The sequence below is a fragment of the Coregonus lavaretus genome, assembly GCF_964263955.1.
Source record: "Coregonus lavaretus genome assembly, contig: HAP1_SCAFFOLD_1350, whole genome shotgun sequence".
Taxonomy (NCBI): Eukaryota; Metazoa; Chordata; class Actinopteri; order Salmoniformes; family Salmonidae; genus Coregonus; species Coregonus lavaretus.
The window spans coordinates 83,411-96,316 of NW_028163565.1; the positions used below are offsets into that span (position 1 = coordinate 83,411).

The window sequence follows — 12,906 nt, forward strand, 5'->3', positions numbered from 1 at the left end:
GGCCTGCCTGTGTAAACGCAGCCATTATGTCTTTAAATGTTAAAGGATCTTATTCTGGGAGCAATTAACGCCATTATAGTAAATGGTAGCGACCCATCGCCGCCGCCATTACAAGGTAGCCTCAAGAGACTGCCTCCTACATAAATTACAGGCACTGCAGCATCTGTTTGAATCATGATGATAATGTAACAGTTAATGGGATGTAAGTAGGAGCCATTATAAACCAAATGCACTAAAAAGACCAGTCAGACCAAAAGACCAAAAAAAAAGATCAGAAATTGACATCCTAATGGTTGTCATTGAGATTGCTATTCTAATGGTTGTAGGGTTCAGACTACCTTCTTATGATTTAGAAAGCAAAGTAACACCAAAAGCAGGGACATAGGAAAGTAAGACCAGAAACTGGTGTGAATCTAACATCCTAATGCATTTATTTTAGACTACCTTCTTATGTATGAGTCAGTGTGTGAGGGGTTGGAGCACTGGCAAAGTAACAACCAACTAACAACCCTGTGTCCACGAGCGATATTCTCAATCCAAGGCGAGGCAGATAGAACAGGTTTAAGTACGTTTCACATCAAGTGTTACTGCGAGGTTAAGATGAAGCAGAGTGATTGGACCCTGTAAATTGATTTCTGGGGGGGGGGTGGGGGGGGGGGGGAACATCCTCAGGCCATTAATATATTTCAATATCTTTGCTTTTAATCAATGTTATTATTCTAGTTATGAGTTTACTTAAAATGAAAGAGTTCCTCACTACAGTATGTAGCAATGTATTCCATGAAGTGGGAATATGGAGGTATTCACATGTAGGTTTTGGTTTTCATGTTGAAGAAACATTGATGTAAGAACCAATAGGGTGGGTTGGAATGGGTTCGTATCAGTTTCAACGGTCAATGAACCTTAATAAGAAACGCAGAGTGGCAGTGTATGTACGATTAAGTGTGACAAAGCAATCACTTGCATGCAGTCTTATTACCCAAGCAGAGCACTTGCTGTGCAACTGTGTTAACTAACGATGGCCCTGTCCTCACTTAAGGCTACAATCTGGGATCTGAAAATCTGTTCAATGGTCATTCCAATTCTTGATATATACCCATTGATTCTTAAAAAAATAAAACGTAGGAATTCCCCTTGCATTTGCGAGGGGTTACATTTCCCTAGCCCCATCCCTCAGCTGTATACCAAAACAAGTGGCAGGGCTACCCTTTTTTTGTTTTTCAAATCCCAGAATGGAACTTTAAGTGCCCCTGTCCTGACTTATGTGCCTTAGAGGGGCTGTTAACGCCGTAGAGGAACCCAGCCTCGGGCTAACTGTGTCACGGTAACTGAAAAAGACAACAACTCTTCTGGTAAAGTAGAAAGCTATGTCACTGTCACTGTGGATAGGGCTGAACCCTGGATAACCTCCCAGGTGAAGTCACAGCTGACAGAATCTTAGCCATAAACACAACTCATATGTCATAATGTACTGCAGACCTATACGTAATACATGGTGTTTTTATGTCATACAGTACCAGTCAAAAGTTTGGACACACCTACTCATTCAAGGGTTTTTCTTTATTTTTTAAAATATTCTACATTGTAAAACAATAGTGAAGACATCAACACTATGAAATAACTCATATGGAATCATGTAGTAACCAAAAAAGTGTTAAACAAATCAAAATATATTTTAAATTTGAGATTCTTCAAATAGCCACCCTTTGCCTTGATGACAGCTTTGCACACTCTTGGCATTCTCTCAACCGGCTTCATGAGGTAGTCACCTGGAATGCATTTCAATTAACAGGTGTGCCTTCTTAAAAGTTAATTTGTGGAATTTCTTTCCTTCTTAATGCATTTTTTAATATTTTAATTAATTTAACCTTGATTTAACTAGGCAAGTCAGTTAAGAACAAATTCTTATTTACAATGACGGCCTACACTGGCCAAACCCGGACGACGCTGGGCCAATTGTGCGCTGCCCTATGGGACTCCCAATCACGGCCGGTTGTGATACAGCCTGGAATCGAACCAGGGGGTCTGTAGTGACGCCTCAAGCACTGAGATTTTTTATTTTTTTATTTCACCTTTATTTAACCAGGTAAGCCAGTTGAGAACAGGTTCTCATTTACAACTGCGACCTGGCCAAGATAAAGCAAAGCAGTGCAATAAAAACAACACAGAGTTACATATGGGGTAAAAAACATAAAGTCAAAAATACAACAGAAAATATATATACAGTGTGTGCAAATGTAGCAAGTTATGGAGGTAAGGCAATAAATAGGCTATAGTGCAGAATAATTACAATAGTATTAACACTGGAATGCTAGATGTGCAAGAGATTATGTGCAAATAGAGATACTGGGGTGCAAAAGAGCAAAATAAATAACAATATAGGGATGAGGTAGTTGGGTGGGCTAATTTCAGATGGGCTGTGTACAGGTGCAGTGATCGGTAAGGTGCTCTGACAACTACCTCATGCAGTGCCTTAGTCCACTGCGCCACTCGGGAGCCCATCTGTTGTGTTGTGACAAGGTAGGGGGGGTATACAGAAGATAGCCCTATTTGGTAAAAGACCAAGTCCATATTATGGCAAGAACAGCTGAAATAAGCAAAGAGAAACAACAGTTCTTCATTACTTTAAGACATGAAGGTCAGTCAATATGGAACATTTCAAGAACTTTGAAAGTTTCTTCAAGTGCAGTCGCAAAAACCATTAAGTGCTATGATGAAATTGGCTCTCATGAGGACCGCCACAGGAATAGAAGACCCAGAGTTACCTCTGCTGCAGAGGATAAGTTAATTAGAGATACCACCCTCAGAAATTGCAGCCCAAATAAATGCTTCACAGAGTTCAAGTAACAGACACATCTCAACATCAACTATTCAGAGGAGACTGTGTGAATCAGGCCTTCATGGTCGAATTGCTGCAAAGAAACCACTACTAAAGGACACCAACAAGAAGAAGATACTTGCTTGGTCCAAGAAACATGGACATTAGACCGGTGGAAATTTGTCCTTTGGTCTCCAAATTTTTGGTTCCAACCGTCGTGGCTTTGTGAGACACGGTGTGGGTGAACGGATGATCTCCGCATGTGCATTTACCACCGTAAAGCATGGAGGAGGAGGTGTTATGGTGTAGGGGTGCTTTGCTGGTGACACTGTCTGTGATTTATTTAGAAATCAAGGCACACTTAACCAGCATGGCTACCACAGCATTCTGCAGTGATATGCCATCCCATCTGGTTTGGGCTTAGTGGGACTATCATTAGTTCTTCAACAGGACAATGACCCAACACTCCAGGCTGAGTAAGGGCTATTTTACCAAGAAGGAGCGTGATGGAGTGCTGCATCAGATGACCTGGCCTCCACAATGCCCCGAACTCAAACCAATTGTGATGGTTTGGGATGAGTTGGACCACAGAGTGAAGGAAAAGCAGCCAACAAGTGCTCAGCATATGTGGGAACTGCTTCAAGACTGTTGGAAAAGCATTCCAGGTGAAGCCGGTTGAGAGAATGTCAAGAGTGTGCAAAAAAGCTGTCATCAAGGCAAAGGATGGCTACTTTGAAGAATCGCAATGTAAAATATTTGTTTAACACTTTTTTGTAGAAAATAGTAAAAATAAAGAAAAACCCTGGAATGAGTAGGTGTGTCCAAACATTTGACTGGTACTGTATGTACCGCAGGCTTGTATCTTAGCAACAACACATCTCAAATGTACTGCAGGCTTGTATCCTAGCAACAACACATCTCATATTTACATTTACATTTTAGTCATTTAGCAGACGCTCTTATCCAGAGCGACTTACATGAGCAATTAGGGTTAAGTGCCTTGCTCAAGGACACATCGACAGATTTTTCACCTAGTCGGCTCGGGGATTAGAACCAGCGACCTTTAGGTTACTGGCACAACGCTCTTAACCACTAAGCTACCTGCCGCCCTCATATGTACTGCAGGCTTGTATCTTAGCAACAACACATCTCATATGTACTGCAGGCTTGCATCTTAGCAACAGCACATCTCATATGTTCTGCAGGCTTGTATCTTAGCAACAACACATCTCATATGTACTGTAGGTATCTACCTAATATAGGATGTTTTAGTCACAGTTGACAGAATCTTAGCAACAAACACAGTTAATGTACTGTAGGCTTAGATATATATCTAAATAATATGTTTAAAGACAGAGAGGTGAGGGACTGGATGGGCATGCCAGCAACTGCTGCTGTTTTCTTTAGAATTAAAAAAATAAAAATAATGACTGAACTGTAAGGAAGAAAATCACAATTTTAGCCAAAACGATAGAGAAACAGTTTGACCATGAACTATCATATGCAGTGTTGCACTAGAATCTGGCTAGGAGATTTAAGGTGACTTCAAAGCGTGTGCTAAGGAAAGAAAATCCAAGTTGTCACAGAAATCCTTTCTAAGGCACACCCCAAACCAACCATGCAAACCATCTTAGACTGTCCCTACAGCTATAAAGAAGGATGTTATGTGTGTGTGTGCAGACAAGGAGAATCCTGGGTAATAGCTAAGCCGCTCTCCAGTCACCACAGTGCAACAAAAAAGAAAGACAAGAAAAAAGCCCATTTGAAAAGAAGTGGGTAAACTGTGTAATTGACTTGTCTGCAGGGCTGGAGGGCTGAGGTGTCCATGACAGGCTGAGGGTGTGTCTCAAATGGCACTCTATTCACTAGAGAGTGGCCAGTCAGTTGCTCTATTCAGCTCTAAATGGAGAGGAGGAGGAGGAGGAGGAGGAGGAGGAGGAGGAAGAGGGGGAGGAAAGAGGAGATTGGCGGTCGACTGCCCTTAGGCTTTGGAGGCTTCCTATTCTGTCAGAGTTTGGTGAATCCCCAGTCTTACCCGTTGAGCCGTTCCCAGGAAGGGAAATGAAGGGAGTTTACATGGATAAGAAGGAAATCAAAGGAGTTGTGATGTAATAAATAAATAGGAGCTGTACGGACAGATACTGCTGGGCAGAGGAATGGGTAGATCTAAAGAACGAGTCCAAACAATGTGATTGGAAACAGGCTTTGCCAGTGATTTAACCCAAAACTAAATCTGGAGAGAAAGTGTTGAGGTCCATTCTAAAGCTGGAGATGCAATATAGCAATGAGATATTTAGCTAAATATGGTGCAATATTTTTTGTGCTCAGTCCCTGACATAAAATAAAGAAAATACATTTAAGAAACCAGTGCTTGGAGCCTACTAAAGACGGCTTAGCCTGCATTGTAACAGTTAGCTACGTGTGAAGTCTTGTATTGTAGCAGTTAGCTATGTGTGAAGTCTTGTAATGTAACAGTTAGCTATGTGTGAAGTCTTGTATTGTAACAGTTAGCTACGTGTGAAGTCTTGTATTGTAGGTAGCAGTTAGCTAGGTGTGAAGTCTTGTATTGTTGCAGTTAGCTACGTTTGAGGTCTTGTATTGTAGCAGTTAGCTACGTGTGAAGTATTGTATTGTAGCAGTTAGCTACGTGTGAAGTCTTGTATTGTAGCAGTTAGCTACGTGTGAAGTATTGTATTGTAGCAGTTAGCTACGTGTGAAGTATTGTATTGTAGCAGTTAGCTACGTGTGAAGTCTTGTATTGTTGGAGTTAGCTACGTGTGAAGTCTTGTATTGTAGCAGTTAGCTACGTGTGAAGTATTATATTGTAGAAGTTAGCTACGTGTGAAGTCTTGTATTGTAGCAGTTAGCTACGTTTGAAGTCTTGTATTGTAGGAGTTAGCTACGTGTTAAGTATTGTATTGTAGCAGTTAGCTACGTATGAAGTCTTGTATTGTAGCAGTTAGCTACGTGTGAAGTCTTGTATTGTAGCAGTTAGCTACGTGTGAAGTATTGTATTGTAGCAGTTAGCTACATGTGAAGTATTGTATTGTAGCAGTTTGCTACGTTTGAAGTCTTGTATTGTTGCAGTTAGCTACGTGTGAAGTCTTGTATTGTAGCAGTTAGCTATGTGTGAAGTCTTGTATTGTAGCAGTTAGCTAAATGTGAAATATTGTATTGCAGCAGTTAGCTAGGTGTGAAGTATTGTACTTTAGCAGTTAGCTACGTGTAAAGTATTGTATTGTAGCAGTTAGCTACGTGTAAAAGTATTGTAGCAGTTAGCTACGTGTAAAAGTATTGTATTGTAGCAGTTAGCTACGTGTAAAGTATTGTACTTTAGCAGTTAGCTACGTGTAAAGTATTGTATTGTAGCAGTTAGCTACGTGTGAAGGATTGTATTGTAGCAGTTAGCTACGTGTAAAGTATTGTACTTTAGCAGTTAGCTACCTGTAAAGTATTGTATTGTAGCAGTTAGCTGCGTGTAAAGTATTGTATTGTAGCAGTTAGCTACGTGTGAAGTATTGTATTGTAGCAGTTAGCTACGTGTGAAGTCTTGTATTGTAGCAGTTAGCTACGTGTGAAGTATTGTATTGTAGCAGTTAGCTACGTGTGAAGTATTGTATTGTAGCAGTTAGCTACGTGTGAAGTCTTGTATTGTTGGAGTTAGCTACGTGTGAAGTCTTGTATTGTAGCAGTTAGCTACGTGTGAAGTATTATATTGTAGAAGTTAGCTACGTGTGAAGTCTTGTATTGTAGCAGTTAGCTACGTTTGAAGTCTTGTATTGTAGGAGTTAGCTACGTGTTAAGTATTGTATTGTAGCAGTTAGCTACGTATGAAGTCTTGTATTGTAGCAGTTAGCTACGTGTGAAGTCTTGTATTGTAGCAGTTAGCTACGTGTGAAGTATTGTATTGTAGCAGTTAGCTACATGTGAAGTATTGTATTGTAGCAGTTTGCTACGTTTGAAGTCTTGTATTGTTGCAGTTAGCTACGTGTGAAGTCTTGTATTGTAGCAGTTAGCTATGTGTGAAGTCTTGTATTGTAGCAGTTAGCTAAATGTGAAATATTGTATTGCAGCAGTTAGCTAGGTGTGAAGTATTGTACTTTAGCAGTTAGCTACGTGTAAAGTATTGTATTGTAGCAGTTAGCTACGTGTAAAAGTATTGTAGCAGTTAGCTACGTGTAAAAGTATTGTATTGTAGCAGTTAGCTACGTGTAAAGTATTGTACTTTAGCAGTTAGCTACGTGTAAAGTATTGTATTGTAGCAGTTAGCTACGTGTGAAGGATTGTATTGTAGCAGTTAGCTACGTGTAAAGTATTGTACTTTAGCAGTTAGCTACCTGTAAAGTATTGTATTGTAGCAGTTAGCTGCGTGTAAAGTATTGTATTGTAGCAGTTAGCTACGTGTGAAGTATTGTATTGTAGCAGTTAGCTACGTGTGAAGTCTTGTATTGTAGCAGTTAGCTACGTGTGAAGTATTGTATTGTAGCAGTTAGCTACGTGTGAAGTATTGTATTGTAGCAGTTAGCTACGTGTGAAGTCTTGTATTGTTGGAGTTAGCTACGTGTGAAGTCTTGTATTGTAGCAGTTAGCTACGTGTGAAGTATTATATTGTAGAAGTTAGCTACGTGTGAAGTCTTGTATTGTAGCAGTTAGCTACGTTTGAAGTCTTGTATTGTAGGAGTTAGCTACGTGTTAAGTATTGTATTGTAGCAGTTAGCTACGTATGAAGTCTTGTATTGTAGCAGTTAGCTACGTGTGAAGTCTTGTATTGTAGCAGTTAGCTACGTGTGAAGTATTGTATTGTAGCAGTTAGCTACATGTGAAGTATTGTATTGTAGCAGTTTGCTACGTTTGAAGTCTTGTATTGTTGCAGTTAGCTACGTGTGAAGTCTTGTATTGTAGCAGTTAGCTATGTGTGAAGTCTTGTATTGTAGCAGTTAGCTAAATGTGAAATATTGTATTGCAGCAGTTAGCTAGGTGTGAAGTATTGTACTTTAGCAGTTAGCTACGTGTAAAGTATTGTATTGTAGCAGTTAGCTACGTGTAAAAGTATTGTAGCAGTTAGCTACGTGTAAAAGTATTGTATTGTAGCAGTTAGCTACGTGTAAAGTATTGTACTTTAGCAGTTAGCTACGTGTAAAGTATTGTATTGTAGCAGTTAGCTACGTGTGAAGGATTGTATTGTAGCAGTTAGCTACGTGTAAAGTATTGTACTTTAGCAGTTAGCTACCTGTAAAGTATTGTATTGTAGCAGTTAGCTACGTGTAAAGTATTGTATTGTAGCAGTTAGCTATGTGTAAATTATTGTACTTTAGCAGTTAGCTACGTGTGAAGTATTGTATTGTAGCAGTTCCCTACGTGTAAAAGTATTGTATTGTAGCAGTTAGCTACGTGTAAAGTATTGTACTTTAGCAGTTAGCTACGTGTAAAGTATTGTATTGTAGCAGTTAGCTACGTGTAAAGTATTGTATTGTAGCAGTTAGCTATGTGTAAAGTATTGTACTTTAGCAGTTAGCTACGTGTGAAGGATTGTATTGTAGCAGTTAGTATTGGTGTGTCTCCTTGGATATGATTTATTGGGTAAATAGCAAGTGCTGTTATCTGGACCGTAAACACATCGTCGTCCCTGTGTGTGTGTGTGTGTGTGTGTGTGTGTGTGTGAGACAGCCAAACACTGGAGGGAATTATAATGGTCAACCTTTGAAAGTGAAGCTCACTTTACTTAATCAGTTTGATTCTCTTACTTCCCATTGATCATGGAAGCTTGTCACTTATGTAACTGGCCCAATTATTTTTGTGTGGTGATAATACAGCCTATTTACCTGAGGGAGGCCATCTACCACCACGGATATGTGATATGCTTTCCTATAGCAATATCCATAAAGAAATACTGTGCATTCATCTTCTTGACTTTAGTCAACAATTGATCATGTTATTATTATTCAACCATTTAAAAAACAGTCAGATAAACACAATTGGTCTGATAAAAATGTGAAAGAAAATGTGTCAATCATTAACCTAGCAAGCACAATAATTATTTAAGCGAGAAAACTACCTAATCTCTCTACATACATAATAATCTCTGCTCCATAGCTATAAAACATGTCCTTCACCATCAGAGAGGCCCTAGATTTCCCCACTGACGTTGGTAGAGACAGTCAGGATGACCCCACTGACGTTGGTAGAGACAGTCAGGATGACCCCACTGACGTTGGTAGAGACAGTCAGGATGACCCCTGCTGACGTTGGTAGAGACAGTCAGGATGACCCCACTGACGTTGGTAGAGACAGTCAGGATGACCCCACTGACGTTGGTAGAGACAGTCAGGATGACCCCACTGACGTTGGTAGAGACAGTCAGGATGACCCCACTGACGTTGGTAGAGACAGTCAGGATGACCCCACTGACGTTGGTAGAGACAGTCAGGATGACCCCACTGACGTTGGTAGAGACAGTCAGGATGACCCCACTGACGTTGGTAGAGACAGTCAGGATGACCCCACTGACGTTGGTAGAGACAGTCAGGATGACCCCACTGACGTTGGTAGAGACAGTCAGGATGACCCCACTGACGTTGGTAGAGACAGTCAGGATGACCCCACTGACGTTGGTAGAGACAGTCAGGATGACCCCACTGACGTTGGTAGAGACAGTCAGGATGACCCCACTGACGTTGGTAGAGACAGTCAGGATGACCCCACTGACGTTGGTAGAGACAGTCAGGATGACATGGAGATGGAGAGTGTTGTCTGGCTATGTTGGCTGTGTTCTAGTTGTAATCTGTGTATATTTGTATTATATTGTATTTTGTAAATGATGTGTATGAAGGGATCCCTTGTGAAAGAGACCTTGGTAAATTAAGTAGAAGACGTGTTGTGTTGTCTGGCTATGGTAGAGAAATAGGAGATGTGTTGTGTTAGCTGGCTATGGTAGAGATAGGAGATGTGTTGTGTTGTCTGGCTATGGTAGAGATAGGAGATGTGTTGTGTTGGCTGGCTATGGTAGAGATAGGAGATGTGTTGTGTTGTCTGGCTATGGTAGAGATAGGAGATGTGTTGTGTTGTCTGGCTATGGTAGAGATAGGAGATGTGTTGTGTTGTCTGGCTATGGTAGAAATCAGGGGCGGTGTGTTCATTAGGGCGATATGGGCGACGCACTGCCAAACGGGAAAAGGAAGGGATTTTTTTCCTAATCAATTATATCACGGCAACAGTAGTTATCAGTGTTCTAATCTAGACGTCTGATCTGCCACTAAATGTCCAATCAGGCTAAAGTCGTGCTTCAAATGGCCCCGCCCCTTTTGGGGCGATTTCAGTCAGGTTGAAAATCGCCCCAGAAGTCTCTCATAGACTCATGTAAAATCTTTTTTTTTTCAAATATCAGAGCTTTCAATACAATCTCTATGGGTTCCGGGAGGGCTTGCACTTACGCGCTTTCGTCATACGTAACATAAGTAACCATGAACATAACTAAGAAAAGAGCGGGTAGCAGCGTCAATCAATTCACGTACTACTGTCAAGATGGCTAGCTTTGCGAGGCAAAGATGAAACTGAGGGCTCCACCAACCCTGGTATTTTTCTTGGACTTGTCAACTTTGTGGCACAATTAGATGAGGTGTTTGATGACCATCTTAAAAATGCTAAAGTTTTCAAGGGCACATCAAAGACCATTCAAAACGAGCTACTGGAGTGTATGCTAGCGGTCATGAGGGAACATATTGTGGAGGAGGTGAAGTCGGCGAACTTCGTAGCTATCCAAGCTGACGAGACCACGGACGTTTCTACACAGACACAGCTGGTGCTTGTGCTGAGGTACATAGATAGCAACCACAAAGTTCAGGAGCGCTTTTTTGAGTTCCTTCCCATCTCGGAATCAACCTCAGTCTCAATCGCCAGTGTGCTTTTGGAGAGACTGAACGGTCTTTTTGCCGACGACGAGAAAGTCAAACTCATTGCGCAAGCTTACGATGGAGCCAGTGTGATGAGGGGAGAGAAGGCTGGTGTGCAGCAAAAGGTGCGTGAGCATTTCAAGAATGCCCATTACGTGCATTGCTATGCGCATCAGCTGAATTTGATCATGCAGCAAGCTACTTCTCGCATCAAAAAAGTAACTAGTAAACTAGTCCTCAGCATGCCTGATTTCAATGAGAAAGTCATTGACCGCTTTGCTGCATTGAAAGAGAGAAGAGAACAGTTTCAGTACAAGTAATGTAGCCTCTCTCTCTCTTTGTCCCTCCCTGTCTGTCTCTTTAACACACACACGCCCAAATCAGTTCACAGTTGATGTTGTTTAAAATAGTTATTTTTCATTTTAAAAAAAGTAAAAAAATAAAAAAATATCTGTTCATGTTCATTTTTACAAATCTATACAATTGGCCAGAATATGGTTGTTCATATTTACAAATCTATACAATTGGCCAGAATATGGTTGTTCATTTTTACAAAGCCATACAGATAGCTGTGTTTACCTTTTCTAGAAATTATTTTCAAATTCTGTTTTCAGGCAAAATGTCTATCACTGTTCATTTTCACAAATCTATACAAGAGGGCAGAATATGGAAGTCTATAAAAATTTCTTATTACCAATAACTTGCATCAATGTTTTGAAAACATTGATGCAAGTTATTGGTAATAAGAAATTTTTATAGACTTCCATATTCTGCCCTCTTGTATAGATTTGTGAAAATGAACAGTGATAGACATTGTTTTCAGTAGCCTCTATCAAAAGCTCCTGCTTGCTTGTTGTGAATTATGCTCAGGTGCACATATTTCCAATTCAACCATGAGGCCTTTTTGAAGCAAGTAATGTGTATATCAGTATTGACTTATATGCTGCCCCTGTCTTCATGTTGTTGCTGGACATATCTTTTTTTAAATGTGTGTAGGTCACCTAAATCATCCGAAAAATTGCCCCCCCTGAGAATTTTTTCAGGAGCCGCCACTGGTAGAGATAGGAGACGTGTTGTGTTGTCTGGCTATGGTAGAGATAGGAGACGTGTTGTGTTGTCTGGCTAAGTTATGGAGCCATCTGGGGTATTGTGACCTGGCCCTGCTGAGCTGCTCCTATCACACTGTTACCTCATACTGCTGCTTCACACTGATCTAGGATCAGGTCCCCCCTCTTTATTCATTATGATTTAAAGACTAAACTGATCCCAGATCAGCACTCCTCCTCTCAGACACTTTGTGAATAAGGGCCCAGGCATGCTGAGCTGCTCCTATCTCAATGATCTCAGACCAGGCATGGGGTCCTGGTAGTGGCTGGGTACTGACAGTCTGACAGACACTGGGCTGACTCCATCGGGTTATTGTTTCAACCAAAACGTCCCCTATTATTGTTTCTAATTAGGGATATGACAAATGGAAAACATTTCTTAACGTTTAAACTACAACCCTTTTCTGCCATTTTTCCAACTGTTAACGACCTATTAATCGAGTAGACTCCCAAATCATTGATTCCTCGACACCTTGCACGTCGACTCCCATTTCTGAGAGTCAAGATTCGATTCCGCTAGGAATCTACTCCTAAGATACAGTACTTTTTGAACGGAGGAGACTGATTAGTTGCCGTACTTCCGAGAACCCAAACACTCACATCTTTCATAACGAGCTAGCGAGGGAGAAGGGAGGGACACAGTATAGGCAGGTTGGCCACCAGACAGACAGTCAGAACCGTGCACTAGGTCTATCTATCAGTATAGGCAGGTTGGCCACCAGACAGACAGTCAGAACCATGTACTAGGCCTATCTATCAGTATAGGCAGGTCAGCCACCAGACAGACAGTCAGAACCATGTACTAGGCCTATCTATCAGTATAGGCAGGTCAGCCACCAGACAGACAGTCAGAACCATGTACTAGGCCTGTCTATCAGTATAGGCAGGTTGGCCACCAGACAGACAGTCAGAACCATGTACTAGGCCTATCTATCAGTATAGGCAGGTCAGCCACCAGACAGACAGTCAGAACCATGTACTAGGCCTATCTATCAGTATAGGCAGGTTGGCCACCAGACAGACAGTCAGAACCATGTACTAGGCCTATCTATCAGTATAGGCAGGTTGGCCACCAGGTAGACAGTCAGAACCA

General features: G+C 41.1%; 1 protein-coding gene across 1 annotated transcript in view; it reads right to left on the bottom strand.

Moving 5' to 3' along the window:
- The window catches only part of LOC311117989 (lysosomal cobalamin transport escort protein LMBD1-like), a 51,540-nt gene that overhangs the window by 2,658 nt on the left and 35,976 nt on the right, over positions 1–12,906 (bottom strand). The window lies entirely within an intron of this gene.